The following is a 13,421-nucleotide window of genomic DNA, read 5'->3' as shown; positions in this document are numbered from 1 at the left end:
TGAGTAGTTTGCAGGTCAGTGCTTTGTTTAAAAAAGGTTCAGAAAGGATTATGCAGAGACGGCCAGTCTGGGTGTTTTTTGGCTCCAAAGTTCACCAAAAGTTTAGACCCAACATTCCTCCATTTGTAGCTTTGAGATAATTATTAATCAAAAAGCTACACCCTATTTCAAGATCTCAAGGGCCGCTTGGCAATTTCAGCCTGGGCCAATTCGAAGAGAGTAAGGCTTTTAGCTGAAGTGGGAAAAGAATAAACTGACTTACATGAGTTTATGAGGGAGGGGACACACTGAATACAGCAACACAGTATTATAAGGACTACCATGGCCCCAACAACACCCACCAAGAGGTTTTTAACCCACCCAAATCCGGGCAGCCAATTCCATAAGGCTCCCCACCAATCATAAGGTGGCTGGCCAGAGGAGTAGTTTTTAGCCATTTCCCTTAGGTGTTTGGTACGTTGAAAAGTGTCAGAGTAGGTGTCATTTACAAAAACACAGCATTCTTCATTTATGAGGGCGCAAGTTCCTCCCTGGGCTGCTAACATCATATCTAAAGCCATTCTGTTTTGCAAAGCCAACTGGCGCAGCTGGGACATTTCCCCGGCCTGGTTCTCAAATAGGGTTGCAGTTTTATTGGTCAAAGATTCTAATAGTCCCTGTAGACGGATGATAGCACCCTTCAAGCTAGTGTGACCAGCCCACCGCTGCCAGGACAAACCATCACGGAGATTAATATCTCTGTCAGTTTCACGGATGTTATGAACGTGGGGAAAATGAGGGGGGGTGAGGGAGATCCGAGAAGGCGGTGCTAGCCATGCCAAATAACATGACCCTGCCCAATTAGGGGAGAGGAAATAATAAGCTTGGGCCCGCACACCCAGTATGTTCCATATAATGCGTTTTGGGTATTCCATTTCTCAAAGTAGGAGGTAACCCACCGCCCGTTGTACCACTGTTCCCCTGGTAACGCAGAGGGGTCGTTGTGTGAACTGCAGAGGCACAATTTGGTAGTGTTGTCCTCAAAGGGCAGTGTAGTACTGCTTGAGCAGTTGTAGAAGGCAATTGTGTATCCTTTAACAATTAGTTGGACACCCTCGAGCTCTGAGCAGGGCTTTTTAAAAACTGACTCTGAAAACCTGCCCCTCCATGAAAAGTTGAAAAGGTTGGATCGGGGTGAGGGATCCACATATGGGATAAGTGGGATGCGCAAGGCTTGAAGCCAAGATTTTTACTAAAGGCGGTGCCATTAAAATATATGTTGCATTTACTTGTTCCCACAAAAGTTGACCCTTTTTCTTTAACAAAACACAGTGATCCTGTTTGATTGGTTACCCTGAGATATTTGTTAATTGGCACTTCTGTTTTGTCCCATGTAAGATTGGGTTGGACTGGATCTTTTATTCTAGTCGGTGGCATCCAAGTCATATTAGCAGTGGTTAGGGGAATGGGTGTGAAGGGGAGTCCCTGTGCTGCATTTACTGGAAATTGAGTACATACCCAGCAATCACTTCTATTTCCTAAAATACGAGTTTTAACCTCATGGGAATATCTAATAAAAGCATTATCTTCATAAGCAGAAAATAAACTGAAAAAGCATAAAAAACATACAGTTGTCAGAATAAAGGGTCCTCTCATTTTTTTCGAGTTAATTTAAGTCTAATGTCTGAGAGAGGTAAGCTGGTCCACTGGTCGAAGGCAGTGTCCTCAGTGGTGACAAGAGCTGCTGGTCCGTCACTGTGGTCCACTACGGCTGGCTTGACGTGGGAGTGGTGGATCCAAGATTTGCGTCCTTCCAGGAACACTGCAGTCTGGGTTGTCAAAAGAACCTGGTGGGGTCCAGTAAACCTTGGCTGGAGGGTGTCGTCACGAACGAACTTTTTGGCCCAGACGAAGTCCCCTGGTTGGAACGGGTGGATTTGTTCCTCCAGCGGCACGGTCTGGGAAAACTGCGAGGCTTTCCAAAGGGTACGGAGGCGAGCCTGTAGGGAGAGAAACTGACACGCAGTCATATGATCCCCTCCCAATAGTGAAACATCAGCACGTGGTAGCGCCCCGCCTTTGAAAGGGGGGTGTCCATAGAGCAGTTCAAAGGGGGATAATCCCAATGCGCGGGTTGGGCGAGTACGAAGGTGAAACAGGACCAAGGGAAGTACCTGAGGCCACTTTAATCCTGTTTCCTGACAGTATTTAGCCAATGTAAACTTAAGTTCCCTATTCATACGCTCAACTTTCCCGCTAGACTGGGGGTGGTAGGGTGTATGAAAGGAGTGTGAAATGCCCAGTCCTTGTTCTAAATGGCCAAGGACATGACCAGTAAAGTGAGGTCCGCGATCTGAGTCGAGCACAAGAGGGATGCCAAAACGGGGTACAATATCTCTAAGGAGAATCTTCGCCACTGTGGCAGCAGTACAATTAGCAGTAGGAAAAGCTTCGACCCAGGAAGTCAGAGGGCAAACCAAAACAAGGAGGTGCTTTTTTCCAAAAGCCTTTGGCATATCTGCAAAATCAATTTGAAGATGTTGAAATGGAGCAGCAGGCGGAGGTCTTCCACCCTTAATTTTGTTAAGAGGTGGAGCAGGTCCATTACGCTGACATGTGCTGCATGCTTTCACTATTGATAGGCAATAGGGTTGAATGCCTGGAGCATACCAAAAGCGAGCGATAGTGTCCACGAGGGCGTGCGTGCCATAGTGACCCCCTTTATCATGGTGCCAGCGAACTGCCACAGGGTATGTGGAGCGAGGGAGGCAGGCTCGGCCATCTGGCATAAGCCAGGTCCCTTTGACCAGAGTGGCCCCGAGGCTTTCCCATGATTTTAGTTCAGCAGTGGGTACTGGTACGGGGTGCGGTGGAGTAAAGGAGGAGGTTGCAATAGCCAATGTGGGCATGGCTAAAGGTAAGGTGGCAGCCTTCTTGGCGGAGGCGTCAGCCAGGGCATTCCCACGGGTAACGGGGCTGCTATCTTTAGTATGGGCCCGGCAGTGAACTACAGCCAGGACGGAGGGTTTTTGGAGGGCGTCCAAAAGCTTGTGGATGAGGGGGAGGTGCTGAATGGGTTTACCGGCAGCTGTCTGGAAACCTCGAAACTTCCAGAGGTGGATATGACAATGCACAACTCCAAAAGCATATTTGCTATCAGTAAAAATGGTAACGGTTTTACCATCGGCCAACTGGCAAGCTCGGGCCAGGGCATAGAGTTCAGCGGCTTGGGCTCCCCAGTTGCCTGGCAGTGAGGCGGCCTCTTGAATGTCCCATTCAGAGGTGACAGCATAACCAGTGAAACGCTTGCCATCAACATAGAAGGAGCTTCCGTCCGAGAAGAGGATGCAATCGGGGTTGTCCAGTGGCACGTCAAACAGGTTGTCTCTTATCTGTAAGATGCTGGAAACTACTTCCACACAGTTGTGCTGGTCCTGGGGGACTGGCAGGTCAGGAAGCAAGGTAGCTGGATTAAGGGGTCCACACCTTTCAAAAATTAGGTTAGTGTCTTCTAAGAGTTCGGCCTCTAGCTGTTGCTGACGATGGGCCGAAAAGACTTGGGTTGTGCCCCTACGCAGAAGGGCTGACAAGGCATGAGAGGTCCAAACCGTGGTAAAATGACCCAGGGTTAGGCTCTTTGCCTTTGTGATCAGCAGGGCAGCTGCTGCCAGAGTCCGGGTGCAGGATGGGGTTCCCTGAGCGACAGGGTCGATTTGCTGAGAGTAAAAAGCAAGCGGGAAATGGTGGGGCCCGCTCAGCTGGGTAAGGACACCACTAGCAATTCCGCCCCTCTCGTGGACAAAAAGGTGAAAGGGTTTGCTGTAATTGGGGGGGCGGAGAGACATGGAGGAGGCCACACTGTCCTTGAGTAACTGAAAGGCTTGAATAGTGTCCGGGGACCACTGCAAAGGGTCAGGAGCAAGGTTAGCAGTGAGTCGGTGGAGCGGTTTGCTTAACTCCCCGCAGGACGGCAACCAGGGGCGACAGAAGCCAATTAATCCTAAGAAACCTCGAAGTTGTTTCTTGGTGTTCGGTAGAGGGCAGTTTTGAATAGTCTTTATGCGGGCTGGGTCCATCTGTCTTCCTTCTGGGGTTAACAGGAAGCCCAGATATCGGACCTTCTGTGAGACCCACTGAATCTTTTTAGGGTCTACCTTGTGGCCTCTGGTGTGTAGGTATAATAAAAGTGCCTTACCATCGATGCGGAGGGCAGCTTCTTCGCGATTACCTAATAGGATGTCATCTACGTATAGGACCAATGTGGATCCCTGCGGACTGGTGAAACCTTCCAAGTCGTGGCGGAGGCACTGGCTGAAAATCGTGGGGCTGTCTCTGTAGCCTTGAGGAAGTCGTTGCCAGACATAACTTTGTCCCTCCCAGGTGAAACCAAAGAGATACTGAGAGTCTGGGTGCACAGGAATGCTGAAAAAAGCTGATTTTAAGTCAATAACAGTGAACCACTCAGCATCCCAGGGGATTTGGCTGATGATAGTAGCTGGGTCAGGAACTACTGCATGAAGAGGGACCACATACTGATTAACAACTCGTAGATCCTGTACAAAGCGCCAACGAACAGGGTCTCCGTCCTTTTTAGGAGGCTTTTTGACAGGCAGTATAGGGGTGTTACAGGGAGTGCGCTGAGGGCGGACTAGCTTTTGTGCAATGAATCCCTCAATAATGGGGCGGATGCCCTCCCGGGCTTCCAGCGACAGGGGGTATTGAGGGACTGACGGGGGGGTTAAGGAAGGCTTTACCTGAATCCTTACGGGCTCTGCCGAAAGGAGCAGGCCAACATCAGTGTCAGAAATTCCCCAGAGGGTTGAAGGCAAGTCAGTGAGGTCAGGGGAGAGAGAGGGGGGTGTTTCCCAATTACCCTGAGTAGGGGCCGAATCTTCTAACACTGTCATCAATAATTCTACCCCTTCAGGAGTGCAGGTTAAAGTAGCCTCAAGCTTACAGAGTAAATCCCGGCCCATCAAAGGGATCGGACAAGCTGGGGAAAAAAGAAAACGGTGAGAAAAACATTTATCAGCATAAATAACATTCAAAGGCAAAGTGAGTCCCAGAGACTGTGGGTTGCCCTCCACCCCAGTCGCAGTTTTAACCTCAGAGGATAGCCAGGGAGAGGGGGCATGATTTAAAAGAGAGAAAGTAGCCCCAGTATCAATGAGGAAAGAGACAGGCAGTCCCTGGACTGAAAGGGTTAAACGAGGCTCTTCGCTGGGAGGAGAGAAAGTGAGAAAGGAGCCGGCTAAAGACATTAAGGAAATAAGACCATCACATTGTTTGCCTTCGCCCCCGGGGTACCGTCATTGAGGAGGCTGAGTTTGCTGCGGCTGCTGCTGTTTTCCATAGTTGATCCAGGCCTGGGGGATGGGCTGAGCTGGTGGTGCAGGGGTGTATTCCTCACTTGTGTAAGCATCTGCGGATGCAGCCAGACCTTCTGGGCGTCCCCAGGGGCATTCACGTTTAAAGTGACCAGGCTGTCCGCACTGAAAACAATTTCCTGATGGCTGGGGTCGCCAGGACCCTCTTCCCCGGGCACCCTGGAATCCCCTGCCACGGCCACGGCCTTTGCCTCGAACACCACCGTGAAAAGCTAAAGCCATCAGCTTATATTCTTCCTTTTTCTCTTTCTTTTTACTACTTTCCCTTTCTTTCTCCCAGGCAAAATCAGCTACTTCCAACACTGAAGTGACTGACTCACCTCCCCAACCAGGGCGAAACTTTAAGAAGTAATCCCTTACAGGGGGCACCGACTGATTCACAAAAAATGAAATAAGAGTAGGGTGGTCTGCTTCTCTCTCAGGATCCATCTGAGTGAACATTCGGGCCCCCTCCAATAGCCTCGACCAGAACTTTCTGGGCGGCTCATCAGATTCCTGCCGAATCTGCATGAACTTAGCCTGATTAGGCGAGCGGCGAGCCATTTCCTTGAGTCTCTCTAACAATCGCTCTCTATCTGTTCGCAGCTGAGTCAGCCTTAGCTGAGTCCAGTCTAGGGGATTCCAGCCAGCGGCCAGATCCCGCCTATCCATCCAAGTAACATTAGCTGCATTGCTATCTCCCCATGTCCTTTCTGCCATCCACAATCTACTACGTTCTTCTCCAGTCAAAACTCTACTTAACAACTGATCCACATCCGTATAAGTAGGATTATAACTTAAAAACAATCTTTCTAGAAGTTCTATGATCTTTCGGGGATTTTCCCCAAAAGACCCTGACAACTGTCCCCACTCTTTCAAATCCCATTCTAGCCATTCTTTATATTCCACAATACTAGCATGTTGCAATCGTCCATCATTGCTCATATAAGGTTGATCGTGCACCTGTAAAGGCATCTCTATAACCATACTTTTATTATTCGCAAGAGATTTGACAGAGACATCCTCTAGGCTATCCTCAGGGGGGGGGCATGCACCCTGCTGTACCTGCTTGGACCTAAGCCTAGTAACTACTCCTCCCAAGGTTGGCCCCTCCAATTCCTCCTCATCCTTCTGCACAAATTCCAATCTGGGATCCTGCAGATTCCCCTCTGCTACAAGGAGAGAGTTCCCCTGCGGAGGAATAGGGGCAGGTGCAGAGGGGACCAGCTGACGAGTCAAAACACGCCGTGGTCTACACCCTTCATCGAAATAACCTGGAGGGGGTTCACTCTCGGGAGAGTACCTGACTGCCATAATTTTTAAAGATTTCCACAGCTCTGCTGCTGTGTCCCAACAAAACCAGTAACATAACTGTCCCGGATGGTCTTTTTCGATCTGGCTCTTTACTCCTCTTAAGGCAGCCTGCTCGAAAGAGCCATACGAAGGCCACCTCATCTCCGAGTCGGCCAATACCGCGGTATACCCAGTCCAATTCCTTACACATAGTGTGTACAACTTCTTCCTAGACATTCCTGTCTGTACTGGGAGTTTCCCTTCATTCCATAACTTATTTACAATCCCCAACGGACTCTCAAGAGGCACGCTAGTCCCTTGACCCATGGTGTCTGACAGGAGCCCTCCAACTGGCGTTTACCCTGCTGTCCAATACACGACCCCTCAATATTGAATTGGCTAGGAGAAATCTCCTGTGGCGCCTTGCCAATTCATATATGAGTGGTCTGACCACTGGACAGAGGTACCGCACCAGAAGGAATCCCGGACGAGCCCCCAAATTGTTAGGTAATAAAGCAAGTCCTCACTCACCTCTCCAACACCCGAGGTTGTGCGGAGTTGGAATATGGGCCCACAATTCTGTCAGAGACCAGACACAAATGCGTTGATCAACGGGCACACACTACCCCAAAAGCTTTAGAATAAGTGTGGCCCCTTTATTAGGGGTGGGCATCAATATTTATACACAGAAGTAAACAAAGTGATTAACAAAAGATAATGGTCATGCATAATCAATCAAGATTTTACAGGAAGAGCAAGTTTAAGAAGTAAATGCATAGAGATAAAAGGCTAATGGCTACTTGAGGAAGGGGGTGTCATGAGTAGTTTGCAGGTCAGTGCTTTGTTTAAAAAAGGTTCAGAAAGGATTATGCAGAGACGGCCAGTCTGGGTGTTTTTTGGCTCCAAAGTTCACCAAAAGTTTAGACCCAACAACTGTGGAGAGTTCTCTGAAAACATCCACTCAATGTGCAGCGGAAGTCAAAAAACGAACAGAATGTTGGGAATCATTAGGAAAGGGACAGATAAGACAGAAAATATCACATTGCCTCAATATAAATCCATGGTACGCCCACATCTTGAATACTGTGTGCAGACGTGGTCTCCCCAACTCAAAAAAGATATATTGGAATTGGAAAAAGTACAGAAAAGGGTCTGGAGCACTGGGGTCAGTGCAGGGGATGCAGAGTGGAGTGGAGGGGGGGTCTGGAGCAGGATGAGGAGAGGAAAGGAGGGAGGCCTGGAGCAGTAGGGGCAGGACGGGGGCAGGGACAGAGACCTGGAGCAATGGGGGCATGGCTGGGGGAGGGGAAGGAATAATAGAATCCTAGAATCTCAGGGCTGGAAGGGATCTCAGAAGGTATCTAGTCCAACCCCCTGCTCAAAGCAGGACCAATCCCAACGAAATCATCCCAGCCAGGGCTTTATCAAGCCTGACCTTAAAAACCTCTAAGGAAGGAGATCCCACCACCTCCCTAGGGAACCCATTCCAGTGCTTCACCACCCTCCTAGTGAAAGTTTTTCCTAATATCCAACCTAAACCTCCCCCAGTGCAACTTGAGACCATTTCTCCTTGTTCTGTCAGGAAGGGGTGAGGGGCCCAGAGCAGGGGACAGGACAGGGGCAGAGGGGAGCAGGGGTGAAGAAGTGGGAGCAGGGAGGAGGGAGGGAAAGTGGCAGGGGGCCCAAAGCAATGGGGGCAGGGGAGGGGGAGGGAAGGGGCAGGGGGCTTGGAGCAGTGGGGGCAGGATGGAGGGGAGGGGCTGGGGGCCTGGAGCAGTGGGGGCAGGGCAGGACAGGATGGGGGCCCAGAGCAGTGGAGGCAGGGAAGGGGAGGGGCCCCTGGAACAATGGGGGCAGGGCGGGGAGAGAAGTGAGGGGGCCGAAACAGTGGGGGGTAGAACAGAGGGGAGGGGCAGGGGGCCTGGAGCAGTGGGGGAAGAGCAGGGAAGGGAGGGGAAGGGAGGGGCCCCGGAACAGTGGAAGCAGGGCAGGGCAGGGGAAGAGGTGGGGGGAGCTGGAACAGTAGGGGCAGGATGGAGGGGAAGGGGGGTCTGGAGCAAGGGTAGGGTGGGGAGGGAAGATCCAGAACTGGGGCAGCACAGGGGTTGGGGAGAGGAGGGGCAAGGAGGGGCAGGGGCAGGGGCCCAGAGCAGTGGGGGCAGGACAGGAAGTCTGGAACCGTGGGGGCAGGAGGGAGGGGAGGGGCAGGGGGCCCGGAGCAGTGGGGTAGGGCACAAAGCGCGAGGTGCTGCTCAGCAGTGGGTGTCAGGGAACGTTGCTTCTTGCCAAAGGCCAGCCCAGCCCCACGGCAGCTGTTCTGTAGTGCTGGCACTGAGGGGCACGTTACCGTCCTGTGCCATGTGTGTGACTCGCCCGCCCGGTGCCCTGAGGGCCGTGGTGCTGCAGCGGTAGGTCGGCGGTTCCCAGCTGGTTACCATCCAGTCTGGCTCTTATCGCAGGACTAAGCAGGAGGGGAAAGCCGGCCAGTGCTGGGAGGCGGCCGGCAGCTCCCCTGGCTCCAGCCTGGGAGAGGGTAAGTGGTGGTGCCAGCTGGCTGGGGGGAGAGACGGGCATGGCTGTGGGCATTAGCTGTTGGCATTTCAGCCTGAACGTCTCCCCCTGGCTGGCAGAGGAGTGGAAAAGGCAAACGCCAGATGAAAAGACAGGCCTGGAAGGTTTATGGATTTTGGGAGTCTGTCTCGTGATATTTAATCTCTGAAGTGGTCCCACTTGCAGAGATCCCCAGGGTTGGCTTTTCTTAAAAGCGAGATGGAATGAGATTGGTGGATTGAGGATAATCAATGGGACACAGTAATACCAGGGTACAAAATATCTCAGAAGGACAGAACAGGCCGTGCTGGTGGGGGAGTGGCACTATATGTGAAAGAAAGTGTAGCATCAAGTGACGTAAGAATCTTAAATGAACCAAACTGTACCATAGAATCTCTATGAATAGTCATTCCATGTTCTAATAATCAGAATATAGCAGTAGGGATATATTACTAATCACCTGTCCAGAATGGTGCTAGTGACTGTGAAATGCTCAGGGAGATTAGAGAGGCTATAAAAATTAAAAAACTCCATAATAATAATAATAATAGGGGGGTTCAATTATCCCCATATTGACTGGGTACATGTCACCTCTGGACGGGATGCAAAGATAAAGTTTCTTGACACCTTAAATGACTGCTTCTTGGAGCAGCTAGTCCTGGAACCCACAAGTGGAGAGGCAATTCTTGATTTAGTTCTAAGTGGAGCATAGGGTCTGGTCCAAGAGGTGAATATAAGCTAGACTGCTTGGTAATAGTGACCATAATATAATTAAATTTGACATCCCTGTGGCAGGGGAAACATCACAGCAGCCCAACACTGCAGCATTTAATTTCAGAAAGGGGAACTACACAAAAATGAGGAAGTTAGTTAAACAGAAATTAAAAGATATAGTGCAAAAAGTGAAATCCCTGCAAGTTGCTTGGAAACTTTTTAAAGACACCATAATAGAGGCTCAGATTAAATCTAGACCCCAAATTGAAAAACAGAGAGAACCAAAAAAGTGCCACTGTGACTAAAAAACAAACTAAAAAAAAGTGGTCAGAGGCAAAAAGGCATCTGTAAAATCCTAGTCAGGAAAATAAAAGGAGCATAAACACTGGCAAGTGAAGTGTAAAAATGCAATTAGGAGGCAAAAAAAAAAGAATTTGAGGAACAGTTAGCCAAAGACTCAGAAAGTAACAGCAAAACATTTTTAAGAATATTAGAAGCAGGAAGCTGCTAAACAACCAGTGGGGCCCCTGGACGATCATGATGCTAAAGGAGCACTCAGGGAGGATTAAGCAATTGCAGAGAAACTAAATGAATCTTTGCACGGCTGAGGATGTGAGGGAGGTTCCCACACTTGGGCCGTTCCTTTTAGGTGACAAATCTGAGGGATGGTCCCAGATCGAGGTGTCATTAGAGGAGATTGTGGAACAAATTGATAAACTAAACGGTAACAAGTCACCAGGACCAGATGGGATTCACCCAAGAGTTCTGAAGGAACTAAAATGTGAAGTTACAGAACTGCTAACTGTAGTGTGTAACCCATCATTTAAATCAGCTTCTGTACCAGATGACTGGAGGGTAGCTACTGTGACACCAATTGTTTAAAAAGGTGATCTGACAATTACAGGCCGGTAACCCTGACTTCAGTACAGGGGAAACTGGTTGAAACTATAGTAAAGAATAGAATTATCAGACACAGAGATAAACATGATTTGTTGGGGAGGAGTCAACATTTTTTTTAAAAAGGAAATCATGCCTCACCCATCTACTAGAATTCTTTAGGCAGGGTGTGGGTCAACAAGTATGTGGACAATGGGGCTCCAGTGGATGGAGTGTGCTTCGATTTCCAGAAAGCCTTTGACAAGGTCCCTCACCAAAGGCTTTAAAGCAAAGTAAGCTGTCATGGGATAGGAAGGAAGGTCCTCTCATGGAAGGCCTAGTTAACAAAGGCAAAGAACCGATAACGCGATGGAATGGACTATAAATAGATGCCTATGATTTTGGCAAATCAAAGCCATTTATTGGTCCAGAGTCCCGTGTGGATATAGATGTGGTTTTTGCCGGCTCCCCGCATCTTATGATCTTATCCTGATGGAAGGAACCTCGAATGGCCATTGGGACCATTCTGACCTTTGGACTCTGGTATAATATGGTAGGGGTCTGAATGTGGAGTGAGGAAGGTTTGTTTTATAATCAATAAAGAGCATTTAGAGTATTATGTACTGTGACAAAGTTCCTCCTCTACCTTGGTGGGTCCTGCGCTTATTGGCAGATTTGCTCACCTCAGTGACCTTCCCCACAGTCTGGATCAACTCCTCCTGTGTCTGATCAGGAGTTGAAAGTTTTGGGGGAACCCAGGCCCACTCTCTACTCCGGGTTCCAGCCCAGGGCCCTGTGGATTGCAGCTGTCTATGGTGCCTCCTATAACAGCTGCATGACAGCTACACCTCCCTGGGCTACTTCCCCATGGCCTCCTTCAGACACCTTCTTTATCCTCAGCTCCTTGTGCCTCTTGTTCCCAGCTCCTCACAAGCACTTCCTCTCCTCTGGCTCCCCCCTGCCTGACTGGAGAGAGCTCCTTCTTAAACCCAGGTGCCCTGATTAGCCTGCCTTGATTGGCTGCAGGTGATCTAATCAGCCTGTCTGCCTTAACTGGTTCTAGTGCAGCCCCTGCTCTGGTCACTCAGGGAACAGAAAATTACTCATCCAGTGACCAGTATATTTTCCTTCTCCCAGACTCCTGCACCCCACTGGTCTGGGTCTGTCACAGTACCTATACTGTGTCCGGTATCTGCTTGCTCCCCAGCCTGTAGGGAGACCTCTATTGTGGGTCTAACAGGTGGTGGAGAATGCGGAGGGGAGAGCGATATAAGGAGTGCTGGATTTCAAGATGGGGTCTTACAGTGTTGGGGGAGTCCTTATTTAAGATTAATAAAGGTGAGTCATTTGTGAAATTTGAGAGGAAAGAAAACGTGGGGAGATACCGAGAGGTGTTCGTGTAATAATGTTTAAAACCCTTTTTAAGAAGAGATATAAAGGGGTGGAAGAGGTACCCCAGTAGGCTAAACTTAATGTCCCTTCTCTGTTAGAGAAGGAGATTATTGCATTTGGGACTTACCCTTGGATGGAAGGGGCAGTGGAGCTGGATATAATACTTGATACCTTAGAAAACACATTGGAGAAATATGTGCAGCTGTACAAGCCTAAGGCCAGTGAAAAGCAACCAGCCGTAGTGTGGCTGTTGTGGCAGGCTGAAGAAAAGGCAGTTGCATGTAAGGGGGAAATCTGTGCAGAGTTACAAACATTACAAGAGAATTTTAAAACTTGCCAGGAGAATTTGGAGCAGGAAGTGAGGCAGGCACAGACAGTGCAAGCACAGTTAGAACAAATGGGGAAACAAAACAGGGAACTGGAGAAAGGAATAATGGATTGGGAAAAGATTAAAACAGACAAAGATAAAGAAGATCATCAAGTGCTAGGAATGAAACCGTTAATTTGAGATTTGACTAAGGAAAAGGAAGAGGAGATCACAAGCGTTTCTCACAGTTGGTGGCAGAAAATTCTAGCAGCATTGAAAAAGCCAGTGAAAATACAGAAGCTGCGAGTTGCAGCTGTGTGTCAAAAAGAGAGATTTGGATTTGGATTCCAACGATATTTAGTGTGGGGAGGATCTGCAAGGGGGTCAAGAGAAAAGGGAATCTGGCCAACCTCGAGAGAGGCTTTATACTAAATTGAGGGAAGAAATAAGACACTGGCCAGAAAAGTCTGTAGCAATGATAGAACGGAGATGAACCATTAAGGATGCAGTGGGGGAGATACAGTCAGAGCAGACGCTAACAATTCCTGCGAGTTCGTCAGACTTACTGTTGATGGTAAAGTCATTGGGCCCAGTGAACGTGAAAAATGTAGCTCCATGGCCAGTACAGTGGGCAGAATTAGGAGGAACAGAGAATTTAAATATGAGTGAATCTTGTAGGTTAATCAGGGCAGCTACTGCTGGAGAGATTAGACAGGCAGTAGATCGAGTGAAAACTGCTTTGAACAGGCAGCCAGAAGCACACCGGCTGATACCGCGATTTATTACACTGTGAGAAAAAGAGAGAGGTCAAAGACCCAGGAAGGCGTTATCCAGTGCAGATTACATGAAGCCCGGAAATTCACCTAGGGATTACCTGTTAAAGAGAATAACTTTGGGACTATTGGCTGGAGAAATACAACCGGTGACTAATCCCAGGGTAGAGG

The sequence above is a fragment of the Gopherus evgoodei genome, chromosome 2 (assembly GCF_007399415.2).
Source record: "Gopherus evgoodei ecotype Sinaloan lineage chromosome 2, rGopEvg1_v1.p, whole genome shotgun sequence".
Lineage (NCBI taxonomy): Eukaryota > Metazoa > Chordata > Testudines > Testudinidae > Gopherus > Gopherus evgoodei.
This window is presented reverse-complemented; position numbering follows the sequence as displayed.